Below are 15584 nucleotides of genomic sequence, written 5' to 3' on the forward strand. Positions count from 1 at the left end.
CCTGTGGAGAAACACAGTTTTTGCAGCGTGAATCTTTCTGGATTCACTATGCTGTGCATTATTCCGCGATCTTGTGGTTGGGTCCGGATTCATAGTCTTTCTTTTTTTTTTTGTAGCCCAGGTGGGCGGCGACGACCCACCATTTGGTGCACCTCTCGTGACGTCGTCGTGCTTCCTGCGGAAGTCCCACCTTTTGGGCGCCATCTTCAGATTCTTTTTTCCGCCGTTGGGTCTGGATCGTCATCGGGAAGCTCCAGAATTACAATCGAAGGAAGAAGAAAGAAAAGCGAGTTTCGTCGATAACTACTACGAAGATATCACAGGAAAGGAATAGATTACATCAGGAGCGCGAAGAAAGGAAGTTTTGCGCCTTTTTCTCCGACGCCCTTGGAGAATGCGCACTCAGAGGCCCTGAGCGCAATGGACAAGACGCCATTCAAGTTCTGCCCTAACTGCCACCACAAGTTCGCGCAGAAGGACCAGCATCCGGTCTGCAACCTCTGCCTACCGGTCGACCACCAGAGTAAGGACTGCAACGCCTGCTCAGCCTTCGCGCCGAAGACGCTCCGAGTGAGAGATCGGCAGAGAAGAGCCAACGCCAGCATGGATGGCAAGGGTAAGGCCCCGTCGCTCTACGATCTGGGCCTATCCACGGACGATGAGGACAACGTCGCCGAGGGACCCGAAAACTTCACGGTCGTAGAGACCGACAAGAAAAATGAAGACTAGGTAAGAGAATCGTCGAACTCAAAACAGAAAATGCCTCAAACCCGAGGGTGACTCGAGAAAATCGGAGTCAAAGTTCACGAAGGGAGCCCCGGCGCCGAAAAGTTCGACGACCAAGGGGGTAACCATGGACAAGAGGCCGAGCGGATCCTTCGAAAAGGACTCCCTGGTGCCGAAAGACGCCAAAAGGCAAGGATCGTCGAAGTCAACCCATGAAACGGGACGCTCGACGCAGAAAGAGCGGTCGACGCCGACGCAAGTTCCGCCGAAAAGGCCCGCGGTCGACGCCGAAAGCATCTCCGAGATGGAGAAAAAGAAGAGGCGGCTCGAGGCCGAAATGGAGAACATCCTTCAAAGGAAGAAGGAGTTCGACGCCAAGATGAAGGAATTCAAGATTCCAACGGCTCCACTGACGAACGTCGTCGAAGTCGAGGACGAATTCGACACCGAGGGGCTGACAAGAGATCTCGAAGAGGAAGACGAGACCTATTATGAAGGCGAAGCCGAGGAAGAAGACCAGCAGTCATTCTACAGCTCGGCGCCATCTACCAGCCACGACATCGAATGGCAGGATCTCGACACCGAAAACCCGGAGGAGCCCGTGGACACGTACCCTTCGAGGCCTTCGCCACCCGACGACATCGGGGTGTACAATATGGTGGTCAGGAGCGCAGCGACAGCCTTCGGCGTCAAACTCGACGAAGAGGCCGAAAGCCGATTTCCTCCTCGAGACCCTGCTCCCCATCCAGACGAGGAGCCAATTCCTCCCCATGCTACAAAGTGTGATGAATCAGGGGAGAGAAGCCTTCAAGGAACCAGCGACCTGCCGTTCGATCACGCCAAGGACGGAGAAGAAGTATAAGCACTTTTCTCTGGACCCCCCCTTACATCAAGGGTAGCATCACCGCCGACTCCATCATAGCTTCCACGGCCAGGAGAAGGGCCAACGTACCAGCAACTTCGGGGCCACCACCTGATAAAGAAAGCAGGAGGATAGACCTCGCAGGAAGAAAGGTCGAGAGGAACGCCGCAATGCACTGGCGCATGGCGAATTCCAATGCACTTCTCAATAGGCACCAGTACCAGCACTGGGACGAGATGGGGGAGCTAGTAAAGCACCTCCCCGAAGAATACCGCCAGAGAGCCTCGCACCTGGTAGACGAAGGTAAAAACATCGCCAACTCTTGTATAAAGACGGCGTTGGACGGGGCAGAGACTTCAGCAAGACTAATGGCCATAGGGGTCACCGAGAGAAGGCATGCATGGCTAAGAATCTCGGGATTCAAACCGGAGGTGCAGAACAACATCCTTAGCACCCCCTTCAACGGAGAGACACTGTTCGGAGCAACAGTAGACGAGAAACTCACCCAGCTGAAAAAAGAAAACGAAACGGCGAGGTCCATGGGGGCCCTACAGCTGAGGGGAATGAGGCGAGGCAATCCCTCGAGGAGACCCTACGGTAGGGGAGGAAGCCAGCAGGGGGCGTCGCTCCAGACGTTCCAGCAGGGTCAGCAGGTTGATAGTCACGGACAACAAGGTCAAAAGAAGCAAAACTGGCAGTACCAACCTCGGGGCCAGTCCTTTCGCGGGAGAGGGAACGGACGTGGCCAGAGGAGAGGGGGTGACCAGCCCTCATCAAAGTGACTCAGCACGCAAGAGGACGCCTACCCTCGACATGCCCCCAAGGGTGAGGCGCAGTACAGTAACATCAGGGGGGAGAGAAGATTCAAAAGTCTACGAGCATACAACACCAGTAGGCGGAAGACTGAGGTTCTACCTTCAGGAGTGGCGGCGTATAACCACAGACAAGTGGATACTGAACGTCATGCAGTACGGGTACTGCGTAGATTTGGAGAAAAGACCTCCAAACAGAAGACCAAAGGGAAGGCAGAGATCGGCTCAAGAACTGGCCCTACTCAGAGAAGAAACCCGGAAACTTCTAGAAAAGAGAGCCATAGAGGCAGTGCCGTTCAGAGAACGCAACAAGGGGGTCTACTCAAACTACTTCGTGGTCCCGAAAGTAGACGGAAACCTCAGACCCATCCTGGACCTGCGTTACCTAAACAAGTTCATCAGAACGCAGAGGTTCAAAATGACTTCGCTGCAGGAGGTACTGCCCCAAATAAGAGACGGGGACTTCATGGTCACCGTGGACCTCAAGGATGCCTACCTGCACATCCCAATAAACAGAAGACACAAGGGCCTTCTAAGGTTCAACATCGACCAGGAACACTACCCGTTCACAACCCTGGCCTTCGGATTAAAATCGGCGCCAAGGGTTTTTACAAAATGCCTGTCGGCGGTCGCGGCGCACCTACGAAGGCAGGGGATCCATGTCTACCCTACTTAGACGACTGGCTGGTCAAGGCAAACTCACGCGAGAAGTGCGAGAGGCACGCAAAACGCGTAACAGACACTCTGACGAACCTGGGGTTCTCGATTCACTGGGGGAAGTCATCGCTGGATCCGGAGCAGGTGAAGATTTTCCTGGGGGCAAAAATCAACTCCCTGAACAGCACAGTGGTGCCCAGCGACAGGAGGACAGATGCCCTACTGAAGGAGACGCGGCTCTACTAGAAGGGGCGAGCTCTGACAGTGAGGTCAGTGAGCAAGATGATGGGGATGATGGCGTCGTGTATCCAGCTGGTGCCGAATGTACGCCTGCACATGAGACCATTCCAGGAATGGCTACAACAGCAATGGTCACAAGCAAACGGAAGTTGGGAGGATCTAGTGGTTGTTACGCACGCAGTGCAGGAGGAGATAACTTGGTGGAACAGAGACAACATGACAGCAGGGAGAAGCCTGACACCACCAAACCCAACAATGACCATTACCACGGACGCATCGCAAAAGGGATGGGGAGCGCACATGGACAACCTCAGAGTGAGGGGTCTGTGGGCTCCAGCAGATGTGGTTCGCCATATCAATTACCTCGAGTTGAAAACAATCCTGCTAGCCCTGAAGGCATTCCAGAGGCACCTGTACAACCAGAGGGTGTTGGTTCAAACAGACAACACCACGGCAATGTTCTACATCAACAAGCAGGGGGGGACACAGTCGTTCCCTCTCTCCTCTCTGGCACAGGAGATTTGGAGATGGGCCATACCTCTCAGGATAGATCTACTGGCAATTCACCTACCGGGGAAGGACAATGTGGAGGCAGACTGGCTAAGCAGGCAGACCTCGGCATCGCACGAGTGGGAGCTTAATGGCCAGGAAACGGAGAAGCTTTTCCGGAGATGGGGAACTCCCACAATAGACCTATTTGCAACACGCCAAAATGCAAAATGCCAAAGCTTCGCGTCCAGGCAACCAGATCAGCAATCCCAGGGAAATGCCCTATGGATAAGCTGGTCGAGGACATTTGCCTACGCCTTTCCACCGATACCCCTGTTGCACAGAGTGCTCGACAAGTGCAGAACCAGCAACATGACTCTGATCCTAGTGGCTCCGCAGTGGGCAAGGCAGACATGGTTCTCACAAATTCAAGAAATGGCACAAGGCAATCCATACAGGTTCGAGAGGAGAAGGGACCTGCTCTCCATGCAAAACGGAGAGGTCCTGCATCCAGAGCCAGAGACCCTCAACCTGGCGGCATGGCTCCTGAAGACCTAGAGTTCGCGCACCTTAGATTGCCTCCTAGCACTATGCGAGTGCTACGGGAGGCAAGGAAACCAACTACACGAAAATGCTACAGCGCAAAATGGCAGAGATGTACTGTGTGGTGCAGGAAGAAGGGCCTGCAAAACAGAATGACAAGAGACTCAACAGTACTGAGGTACCTCACACACCTTCTAAAGAGTAACCTCTGCTCGAGCTCCCTAAGGGTACACCTAGCGGCGATCGTTGCCTACACCAGAGGTGAAAAGGGTGGAAGTTTCTTCACTTCGCAGGTGGTGAAGAGATTCATGGAAGGAGCCAAAAGAATGGCCCCTCCGAAAAGGTTGCCGCCGCCGGCATGGAATCTAAACGTGGTTCTGACGGAGCTCATGAAGGCACCGTTTGAACCTATTCACAAGGCCACACTGCAAATGTTGACGATGTAAACGGCCTTTCTAGTGGCCATAACCTCACTACGCAGGGTGAGCGAGCTTCAAGCACTAACACTACAGGAACCCTACATTCAGATTCACAAGGACAGGGTAGTCCTGAGGACAGACCCACACTTTATGCCCAAGGTGGTGTCGGAGTTCCACATGAATCAGAGTATTCACATACCAAGTTTCTTCCAAAACCCGACTTCAAACGCAGAAAAGGCTCTGCACACCCTCAACGCTAGAAGAGCGGTGATGCACTACATTGAGAGAACCAAGGAACTCAGGAAGTTGAAGCAGCTGTTTGTGTCCTTTGCTACTAGCTTCATGGGTAGGCCAGTGACTAAGGGCACCATCGCTAGATGGATTGCCCTCACTATTCAATTCTGCCACAAACAGGCTGGACAGGAGCTAGCGGAGGGGCCTCAGGCTCACTCCACAAGGAAGAAGGGGGCCACCGTTGCCTTCCTGGCGAACACGCCCATCCAGGACATATGTCTGGCGGCAACTTGGGCATCTGTGCACACGTTCACGAAACACTACTGCGCGGACATTCAGATGAACAAGGAAGCACAGGTTGGACAGAAGGTGCTTCAACACATTTTCAACGACCAACGCTCATCTACCACCCAGCCACCACAAAATTAGGGAAAAACCGCTACAAAGTCTATGCACAGCATAGTGAATCCAGAAAGATTCACGCTGCAAAACGAGTAGTTTCTTACCTGTCTGTGTAGTTTTGCAGCTTGAAGATCTTTCTGGATTCACTAGCGAACCCACCCACCTCCGCCAGGAAGATGAGGCTGGAGGAAGAGGGGGTGAAGTGGAAAACATCAGGAGAAATAATAACGTACAGAAAATAAACAGAAGGACTATTCAATCGCCTAGGGTTTAAAAAAAAAAAAGAAGGGGAAAAAAGAACCCGAAGATGGCGCCCCAAAGGTGGGACTTCCGCAGGAAGCACGACGACGTCACGAGAGGTGCACCAAATGGTGGGTCGTCGCCGCCCACCTGGGCTACAAAAAAAAAAAAAAGAGACTACCGAATCCGGACCCAACCACAAGATCGCGGAATAATGCACAGCATAGTGAATCCAGAAAGATCTTCAAGCTGCAAAACTACACCGACAGGTAAGAAACTATTCGATCTTAACTATTAGTTTACCTAAAGACTTTCCGAATTGGCTGATTGTAACACCTGAGGTAGGGTGTTTGCAGCAATGTATTCTATGTGTTTCGGCACTCCCTCCATGACCGTACTCCCCGCTGTGATAATGCGTTTTCAAGATGAACACTGAGCCGAAGCGGCTGTTGAGCTGGAGATGAGACTGGTGGGGGTGTTTGACGTGGTTGCTGATATGATCCTTGCGTTTGTCAAGGGAGATGCTGTTGGCTTTCAAGTAGCAAACCGCTTAGAAGCGGTTGCGGAGGCTGACAGACTGCGAGAATTACCGCAGATTATTGCGAAAGCTTAGAAAAACATAGGCCGTAATAGTCGGGGAAATAAGCCTACGACGCAAACACAGACGCAGTCTCTAAATCAACAGAAGGCCCAGCCTGATAAGGATGGGTGCCCTTTCTTTCCTAAAAAGAATTGGCAAAGAAATAAGAAACCGGGTTCCCAACAAAAGAAGCAGGGTTTGCGTGCAAGTTCACCGACCCCTGATGCTTCTGAGCGTACTTATGACTTGCGCGACCGCGCTAAAATTAAGTCTCCTGATAGATTTCAGGTTCCTGATCAGCGTTCTCCTCGTTCTTTCCAGGAAACATCAGGCACACAAGCCGATGGAGTTGATTGCCAGTATCTGGGTAGAAGTCAACCTGCGTCGCAACTTCGTGAAGATCCTCGACAGTTTAAGTCCAGGACAAGCAGGGTGATTTCCCTCGTACCCGACCTTTTCAAAAGAAAAAGGTTGCCGCTTTAACAACGAGATATGCCAAAGACTGTGAGAACGCGACTCCTGGATTGGGCATGGGCAGTGACTCTGCTCGACAGCGCAGCTGAAGTTACCATGGTCAGGGAGGCTCTGCGTCCCCATCTGGATGTGACAGCAACTGACACATTTGTTACTATTGAGACTGCAGATACCCGGGGATCTGCAGTCTCAATAGTCGGCCACATAATATTGTCTTTTGCAGACTATGGTTATAAGTTCAATTTTGCAAAGTCACACATTGCCCATTTGGCAGTGCTCTTTTTGGTCTATGAGCTCGATAATGAGGGAAAGGGTTTAGCACCTCAGTTCCTAGAGAAATGTGCATATTTGCAACCACCTTCATCATTGAATAAGTTACAATCCCTGCTGCGTTTTTTGAATTTCAGGAGGACATACATCCCCGTTTATGCCCAGCGTATCAAACTGCTTTATGCGTTGATACAACCGAAGAATTCTCCTCTTGCAGCTGGTATCCAGAACATACTTCTGTTCTGCAATCATTGCAGGTGGATTTGCTTACGACTAACTTCTTAATTACTTGTGATAACACCACCAACCTGGTAATGCGTATCGTTTCAGGTGCAGTGGATTTCACGTACTTAACATTCAATGACGGAGACACAATACCTATTGCATACAAATCACACTTATACACTGCGACTGAAATGCGTTTTTCCTCTGTTGAAAAAATCTTGACGGCAGTGCAGATAGTGATTCTGAAGGAACGCTCACTGGCGCAGGGCAAACGCATTCTTATGGTCACCCCCTTCCCTGCTTTGGAAGCGGTGACTAAAGCAAGTGTACCTAACTCGAAAAACTTTACACCCACGGTGGATTCATTGGGCTACTTCCTTGATATCTTCGGATGTCACATTTGTCTTTGATCCATCACTTCAGACTCAGGAGTTTTCACAGTATGAAGTTGTTCATCCTCCTCCTTTGTCGCTTCTTCGTCTGAGTGAATGCAAATGCATCATTTATACCGATGGCTCGGCGCCACGGGTTCCAGACATGCTTATTCTGCAGCTTGTGCTACTGTGGCTGGCTCCATTGAAGATGGAGAGTTTAAGTCTTCCATTGTGCACACTCAGGCACTGGGTGACTGTACGGCGCAATTGGCGGAGCTGCGTGCTCTTGTTCTTGCTCTCGAGTTTGCTGACCCTCTTGTGAATACTCTTATTGTTTGCGATTCTTACTACTGTGTCCAGTCATTCAATGACAACTTATTCTTTTGGTCTCAAAATGATTACCGCGATTCTAAAGGCAGTGCAATTAAGCATAAAACGCTTTGGGTTCGGGTGGCAGATCTTAAACGCCTGCCTCTCACACTTTATTCACACTCTTGGCCACCAGCTCTTGGTAATTCTGTAGCTGATGAAGCAGCCAAGTCTGCAGGAGCCACGTGTTCCGTAGCAACAGTTACAAGATCTATGACTATGATAGATTATGAAATTCTGGCAGTGGTTGCTGCAACTAGGGAAGGAGGTAATTATCCTTTGGGTTTCCCTTCTACGTACTCTTATCATGTAACTCCCGAACAGGTTCATTATGCTACCATTCCTTCGGTTGGGGATCGGCTGATTCTCAACTTTGACCGCAGATATGCTTTGATCAAGGCCGCACACTAAGGCATTGCTTCGGCCCATGCTGGTGTGTCTGCTACAGTCTCTATTATTCAGCAACGTTACTGGTGGCGTGGTTTATTTAAACAGACTGGTAACTATGTTCTTTGCTGTGATGTTTGTCAACAAATCAAGCCTTCTATGGTCCCACGTCTGCCACAAACTCAGCTATGTATTTCTAATAGACCTTTTGGCTGTGTCCATTTTGATCACTGCAGTCCTCTTTCTTCTAATACTGCATACAAGAACATCTTGGTTGCGGTTGATTGGTGCTCCAGATTCCTGTGGGTCTGGCCACAACGTAGTGCTGACTGTCGAAATGTCATCAGGGATTTGCGTGTCTTGTCGGGATGTTTGCCTGTGGTACCTTCCAGTCTGACCAAGGTCCAGCGTTTGCCTCTAAGGCTTACAAGGATGTGATGTAGTCGTTGGGGGTACATGTGCAGATTTGGTCTCCGTACAGGCCCGAGGGCAATTCAGTTGTGGAGTGAATGAACCATGACTTAAAGCAATCCTTGACAGCTAGAGTCTTAGGTACTGGCAGGGACTGGCTGTCCCACTTGTATGGCAGGGCTCGACAAATCCACTCGCCCGCTCGCATATGCGAGGTAGAATTAATGAGGACGAGCTATTTTTAGGTCCTACTCGCCCTTTCTGGCGAGTATGAAAACAAACTAACTTTTATCCTCTGTCTTTAAAAACGGAGCAAATGTGACAAATTAACAAGATTTAAAGGCATTTTTATTGCTCACAAAGCTAATGAGCAATAAAGATGCCTTTAAATCTTGTTAACTTGTCACATTTGCTCCGCTTTCAGAGACTGAGGTCAAGTAGGGTGAAATTAGGTCGAGGAGATTTCTGAAGGTACTAGACCTGCAGGATAAGTACAATTTTTTTGATTTTTCGAGCCCTGTATGGGGTCCAACGTGCACGAAATAATCTCCCTAGAAGACCTCTGGGTGGGCGGACTCCTTACGAAATACTCTTTGGCTTTCACTTGTTTATTCCTGACCTTGATGGTCTGGACATTGTGGCGCCTGCCTCTAAGTTTGACGTAGATAATCATTCTGCTATGTTACAGGATCTACAAAAGAAATGTGATACCCTGGCAACTGAGCATTTACCCGCGTCCTCTGCTGAAGCACTACTGATTCCTGTTACCGGTTGGCTTCCTAAAGTTGGGGATCTGGTCTAGGAGAAGATTGAAAACAAAAAAGAATTTGGTCCCTCTTACTGTGCTCCAGTTACAGTACTTGGACTGAAGGGTACTCGTACTGTAATTCTACCACCATTGCTAGGTCGCAAGGACAACAGGTGGACCGTGGACAATGTCAAGTTGCACTGTGTGGCCGATTCTGAATAGTGTGACACCTGCAGTCTCATGCAAAGCAATATCCTTAGCACCCTTAACTTTGTTGTCATCTGCTGCCACATGGATGTCTGCTCATATGATGGACACTGTAACTGATCTTCAACCTTTGCGACAATCCTCTTCTGCAATGGACATTGTGTGCTCTTTTCCGACTATGGATTCCGTGAGTGAGATGCCACCTAGCCCACGAGTATGAATGGACGATTCGCCGCTTTCACCTTTTCTTGCAAGCCCAGTGCGTGCCTATGATGGAGAACCAGCAAACCTTTCTTCTGGCTAGTCCTCCTCATCTTCCAGTTGTCTGATGCACCACTATCTAAATTTTGTATTTTCCACTCCCGGTTCAAACAGACATACTTCATTCCCCCATGGACCTACATTTGGTTGGTGCTTGTCCTGATTTTCCTCTTCATGTCAAATGGATTTGTGACAGAGTTCTTTTTACTCCTAAATGGCCATTATCTCCCTGAACGCTCTGCAGTACAAATGGTCGACGGAACTTTGGCTTCTCGCACCTTGTCCTATATCATGAAACGTGACCAGTCTCTTGTGAACATTTCAGCTTACCTGGTTCCTGATGGCATCGTTTGGGACAAAGTAGCTTATTAAATCCATGGGCCGACTGAGGTCCTTCGAGTTCCATACGTGTTTCGTGTGTCATTAGGAGATGTGGTGACACGGGACATACATTCGGATAATTGGGATGTGCAGGCAGTTCATGCACTATTTTCAGATTTAGAAATACTATGCTACCTTTGATGCTGAAGATTTGTATATAAATACTTCCAATTATGGTGATCTCTTTTGCTATCAACATTATGGGCATCATTTTTTTTACACAAAACCAACACGACGAGATCTGTTACGTCGGAGAGTAGATTTGAGAAGGGCACTTGAAGCCCCGCCCCTCATTTTCATTGGCTGGCGTCACCGTTTATGCTTAACGGTGGCCTGCAATGGAAATTAAGGTTTTTCGTTGACGCCCTTTCGCCTCCGATCCTGACTGGGTCGCCTGCTTTGCTGTTGTCGCAAAGCACTTTCTTATCTTTATGGGGCCATGTGTTTCTAATTAGAAATACATGACCCCATAAAGACGAGATCAATGCTTGTTTTTTGAATTATCGATGTACGCCTCTGACTTTTGATGTACAAATCTGGCTGCTGAAACAGAGCTTGGTTTTGATTTCCTTTTGAATCTGGCGCAGTGCCAATCTCCCGGCCACTGTAGGAAACAAGAGCCCACAGACTGACGTAAATACCAGCAGCCGAGAGAACATTTAATCTCAATTGTGGCCATATTTTTTTTTAATAAAAAACAACCTGAAACAAAGGGAGTCTGAAAACCTTCAAGAATGCCAAGTAGTAATCTGAATTTTTAAACCCACATCTCCGGGCTGTAAAAATTGACACTCCCCGCTCCCCACTTGACCCTTCTCTATGCTGCCTGCAAATAGATGAAGAGAGAAGATTACAGGAAGAGAGGGGTGGAAGTGACCTAGGCTCGAAGGTGGAAATCTAAATGTGTTCTTTCTAAATACATATACCATACTGTCTTTATACTGTCTCTTTTCTTCCCCCTTTTGCCCTTTCTCCCTCTCCTTCATGTCAGTCCCCCGTTCCCCCCCCCTACCCATCTCGCCCTGACCCCTCCTGCAATACGTTGCAGGTATTAACCTCTGGGTGGGATAGGAATGCCTGTTCAAAGCTTGGCTCTGGTAGAGAACCTCCGTGCCGCATGAATGCAACGGTTACATCACAGCTCTACTGTTGACGCCGTGTGAGCGGAGGCGGACGTCCAAGATGTAAATGTTCTATTGGCAAGTAGAGGGTTCATATTCTTGCTTCAGCTCTGGTGCCCATTGGCTCGAGGAAAACCGGGTAATCACAGCTATGTTTTTCGACCCCCAACCCCCCCGTGTGATATGCGTCAAGTAAGTACAAAGAAATCAGAGCGAGACAAGTTGGCCTGATTAGAGTCCTGCCAGGAGCATCCGTAAAAATTAGGAGAGGCATCCATCACCAGAATCACACTAGGTGCCCGGGGTGGAGCTGCGATTTCAGCTTCCCTAGTGCACACTGCGTGCCGTCTGGATGGCTCGTCGCGACCACCCGCTGCCCCTTATCCAGTGCCATTCAGCCCAGCACTCTTGACCGCCTCCCTCGCCTAATCTATGCAAAACCTGCTGCTTCGCGACATGCGAGCTCCTAAATAGACCAGAGACGGTACGGCATGGGCAAAGTGGGCCGTGATACAGCCACCTCTGTCTCACAGAGTGTTAACCCGCGGACACTGGATACTTTTTAAACAGATAGTTTTAAACACCGTTTTATTTCAATTTAATTTTAACATGGGCGATATGTACGAGTCTATTACAGACATTTTGCAGATAAATGTTACTAGCAACAGCCATGACATGGGTAGGGGTTACGAAGATTATTTGCAATAATATTAGTGAGCTGCTGTTGTATATTCTAATATTGAAAACAGGCCAAGATCTTTGAATCTAGTATGCAAACTCATTTTGAATTTGGACCAGTGTACCTGTGCACTTTCATTGACCTGGCCAAATAGGGCACGAAAAACCTGAAATTGAATCACAAGTCCAAAGCTTTGATGCTGTTGCACGAGTCCATTTTCTTTTTTTTATTTTTATTTTTTTATATATATATATGCACGGGCGCAGTGCATAATCACAGCGCCTGCTTAATTTTATATGCATGGGCGCCGCGCATGCAGTTACAATGCAATGGGTCTCGCATTCGCGAGAATTTGAGCTATTGGCATTGTAAATGACCATGCCTTTTATTTACGTGTTGGTTTTTAAAACCTAAATAAAAGGCATGGTCATTTACAATGCCAATAGCTTAAACTCTCGCTAATGCGAGACCTATTGCATTGCAGATGCTTGTTTTTAATTTTACCCAATGGGAGCATTGTCCAACTCCCTTAGAGGGGAGTTCTAAAACTCTTAGGAATAAGTTCACCTATTTTTCAGATTATGATTTGACTAATCCTGGATCCTATTTTTTTAGGCTTGAAAAATCCCCTGAATCCAAGTTCCTGTTATCACACACTAAACTGATTTACGCAAACTTGTTTAGAGCACAGTTGGCTACACACGGTTATAACCATTGGAAACAGACTATAGATTTAAAATCAATCTGGGGCACAAAGCTGTGGCAGGTTCAGGGCACTGAGGCATTACACCGTGCCTGCCTGATCCCAACTCAATTGTTGTTCTTAAATTATACCATTTACCAAACATCTTGTTACGGCCTCGCAACTGTCAAAAACCTGAATACCCCCTCCTTTCCCTCATTAGCTGAATGACAATTGGCGGTTATAGAATAACTACACCATTGAGGCTTTGCAAGCACTGCTTCAAAATGCCTCTCTTAATGTTTCTGAAATTGATTCACCAGGATGGTTGGTGTGGCAAACTAATACAAATGCATGCCAGTTGCGTTTCTATAATGTTGCACCTGGTTTCATTCAGACAGGGTCTGACCCTCGTTATCCACCTCATCATTCTGTGACTACGTACTCAATGGGGAAATTGTGCCAGTGGTGGTTGGAACGCTGTAACCTGGCATCTGTGAAACAACATCTTTCCCTCTTAACGATATTGATTTGGCTGATTTTCTCCTGGGTCCACCTAATCCAAGAGACAAGCGATTTATTTATGCCGCTTATAATGACATTTGGAAACTTTCACAGATGGATGCAGCCTTCCGTCTGCGTCAAGTTGTTCAGGCTAATTTAGAGGAAGTTCTTGCTGTAGTGAACAAAAGCATTGGCACGCTTTCTTCACGTATTTACACCTTAGATAATATTGTTTCTTCTGTAATAGATATAGTGCCAAGTGAGGTTTCTGTGTTGTACCATGGTCAGAATCAGTTAAGGTCAGTCATGCAATTTGCTTGGACACTGCAGACACTGAAAATGGGTGAAGTGCCTTGGGATTATTTGAGTGCCGCTACTTTATTTTTGCCTTTTAACCTGACTGATAAAGAGAGATTTATGTCCACGAGGGATGATGTATGCACGCTGTTGCATATTAAACAATTGAAGCCTTTGCCGTTCTCAGTGGCGGAGACGGACTCTGCTGTTTGGTTAATTCTTGGCGTTATCAGTTTGCCCTTCTCGCTCTTTCAATGTAAATCATGTATGCAACACTTTTCCTGTTGGTTGCTTTGAACCGCTTAGTACTGCTTTTCTGCATGAATTATGGCCCCTGCCCGTTGCTTATCAGTGTCTGAGGGAGGATAAAGAAGTTTTCCTTACGGGGAGGAATGTGATTCGACAGTGGGTCACTCTCTTGTGTGCAAACACTTTAAATTGCACAGCGAGTGTAACGTGTCGGCGCCGAATTTTGCTTGCTTTTTAGGTTTAAATCTTTTTTTTATTATCATCATTATTATGAAGCAACACAATTGAGAAGCGTAACACCATCGGGCCACGCAGGGCTGATGCAGAATGAAATGCTATAAGATATGAAGGCTCCAAGAAAAAGCCACTATCCTGCCACCCACCTAAATGAGAAAAAAAAGAAAAAGAAACTAAAGAAAGGGAAAGAAAGGAAAAATAGCACTCATCCCACCCCTGTAAGTTGTTGTCCTTGAATGGCCCAGCTTGGAGCAGCTTATCCCAGAAAGGCGAAGATGTATCATGTATGGGTGTCCGGCATGGTAAGGTGCAAAAGGCGTAGGTATTTAGGGCAATAGAGTTCTCTGAATTCAGGGGCTAATAGTGCCAGGAAGGGTTGCCTAAGGTCGCTAAAGGAAGAGCCCTTGCCAGCCTAGGTAAGAGATCTTCTCCATGCCTTGCACGTGCCATAGACGTTGGTACCACCCCATGTGTGGGAACCTGGGTGGACTGCCAATGCATGAGTTTGTTCTGAGTGGCTCTGCCAAGGGTGATGGCTATCTGTTTCCCCCTCCTGGATTTCAGAGGGTGAGTGAGTGAGTTCGGGGCACCGAGCAACACGTATGCGGGGAATCTGGGGAGTTCCGTGTCGAAGTGCCTTTCGATCTCGTCCAGGATGTGAGTCCAGACTAGCCTGGATGTGTGGGCATTCCCATAGAAGGTGGACCAACGAGCCCCTCTGTCCATAACCCCTCCAACAATCAGGACTATGTGTAGGGTCAGCCTGGTGCAATCTCTCTGGAGTGTAATACCAGTGGTATACGAGTTTAGTAAAGGTTTCAGTCAGGCCTACTTGTGTTGCGGTGTGGCGTTCCCTGTAGCTCATGCCGTCCCATTCCTGAGTAGTAAGGTCCCGCCCTAAGTACTTCTTCCACCGTGCCCGTCCAGCGTGATAAGTGTGAGTGAATCTGGACAGGAGGAGTTTGTAAAGGTCCGAGATCAATTTCTTGTCTGAGGGGCGCGTAATGAGCCAGCGTTCAAATTGAGTAAAGTGCCGCGATGCCTGCGCCCGAATATCAGGATGCATGGCCCAGTGACGGACCTGTAGATAATGCATGCGTTCCGATTCAGGGAAGCCGTGGTCGGCCCGGAGTTGCGTAAACGGAGCGATGTAACCTTTGTGGAACAGTTGACATAAGGTGCGGCATCCTGCTTCTCTCCACAGCGGGAATGCCCGAGGGTTTACGCCGGGCTGGAAATCTGGATTGTCCCATATTCTCTTGCTTTTTAAAGGAACCCCAGTACCATCCATCACGCCTGTCTTTACATTGCTTACTAACGGCAGGTATCTCATTTTAAACAATCAAGACTGCTGTATCTTGTGGGCGCGAGTCCCATACTTGGTAACCGTTTCCCAGCGCATAACTTGCTGTAGCAATGTCCTTTTCCTGGCCCTGCAAGGGAGTTTAGATTCTTCTCTTTGGCCTTCCATTCCGACTTTGAAAGCAGAGTTCAAGAAGTTGGG

The 15584-nt window shown here is 48.4% G+C and overlaps 1 protein-coding gene across 2 annotated transcripts in view; it reads left to right on the forward strand.

Annotated features, from left to right (window-relative positions):
• METAP1 (methionyl aminopeptidase 1) overlaps positions 1–15584 on the forward strand; it is a 475875-nt gene that overhangs the window by 247928 nt on the left and 212363 nt on the right. The window lies entirely within an intron of this gene.

The sequence above is a fragment of the Triturus cristatus genome, chromosome 2_2 (genome assembly GCF_964204655.1).
Source record: "Triturus cristatus chromosome 2_2, aTriCri1.1, whole genome shotgun sequence".
Lineage (NCBI taxonomy): Eukaryota > Metazoa > Chordata > Amphibia > Caudata > Salamandridae > Triturus > Triturus cristatus.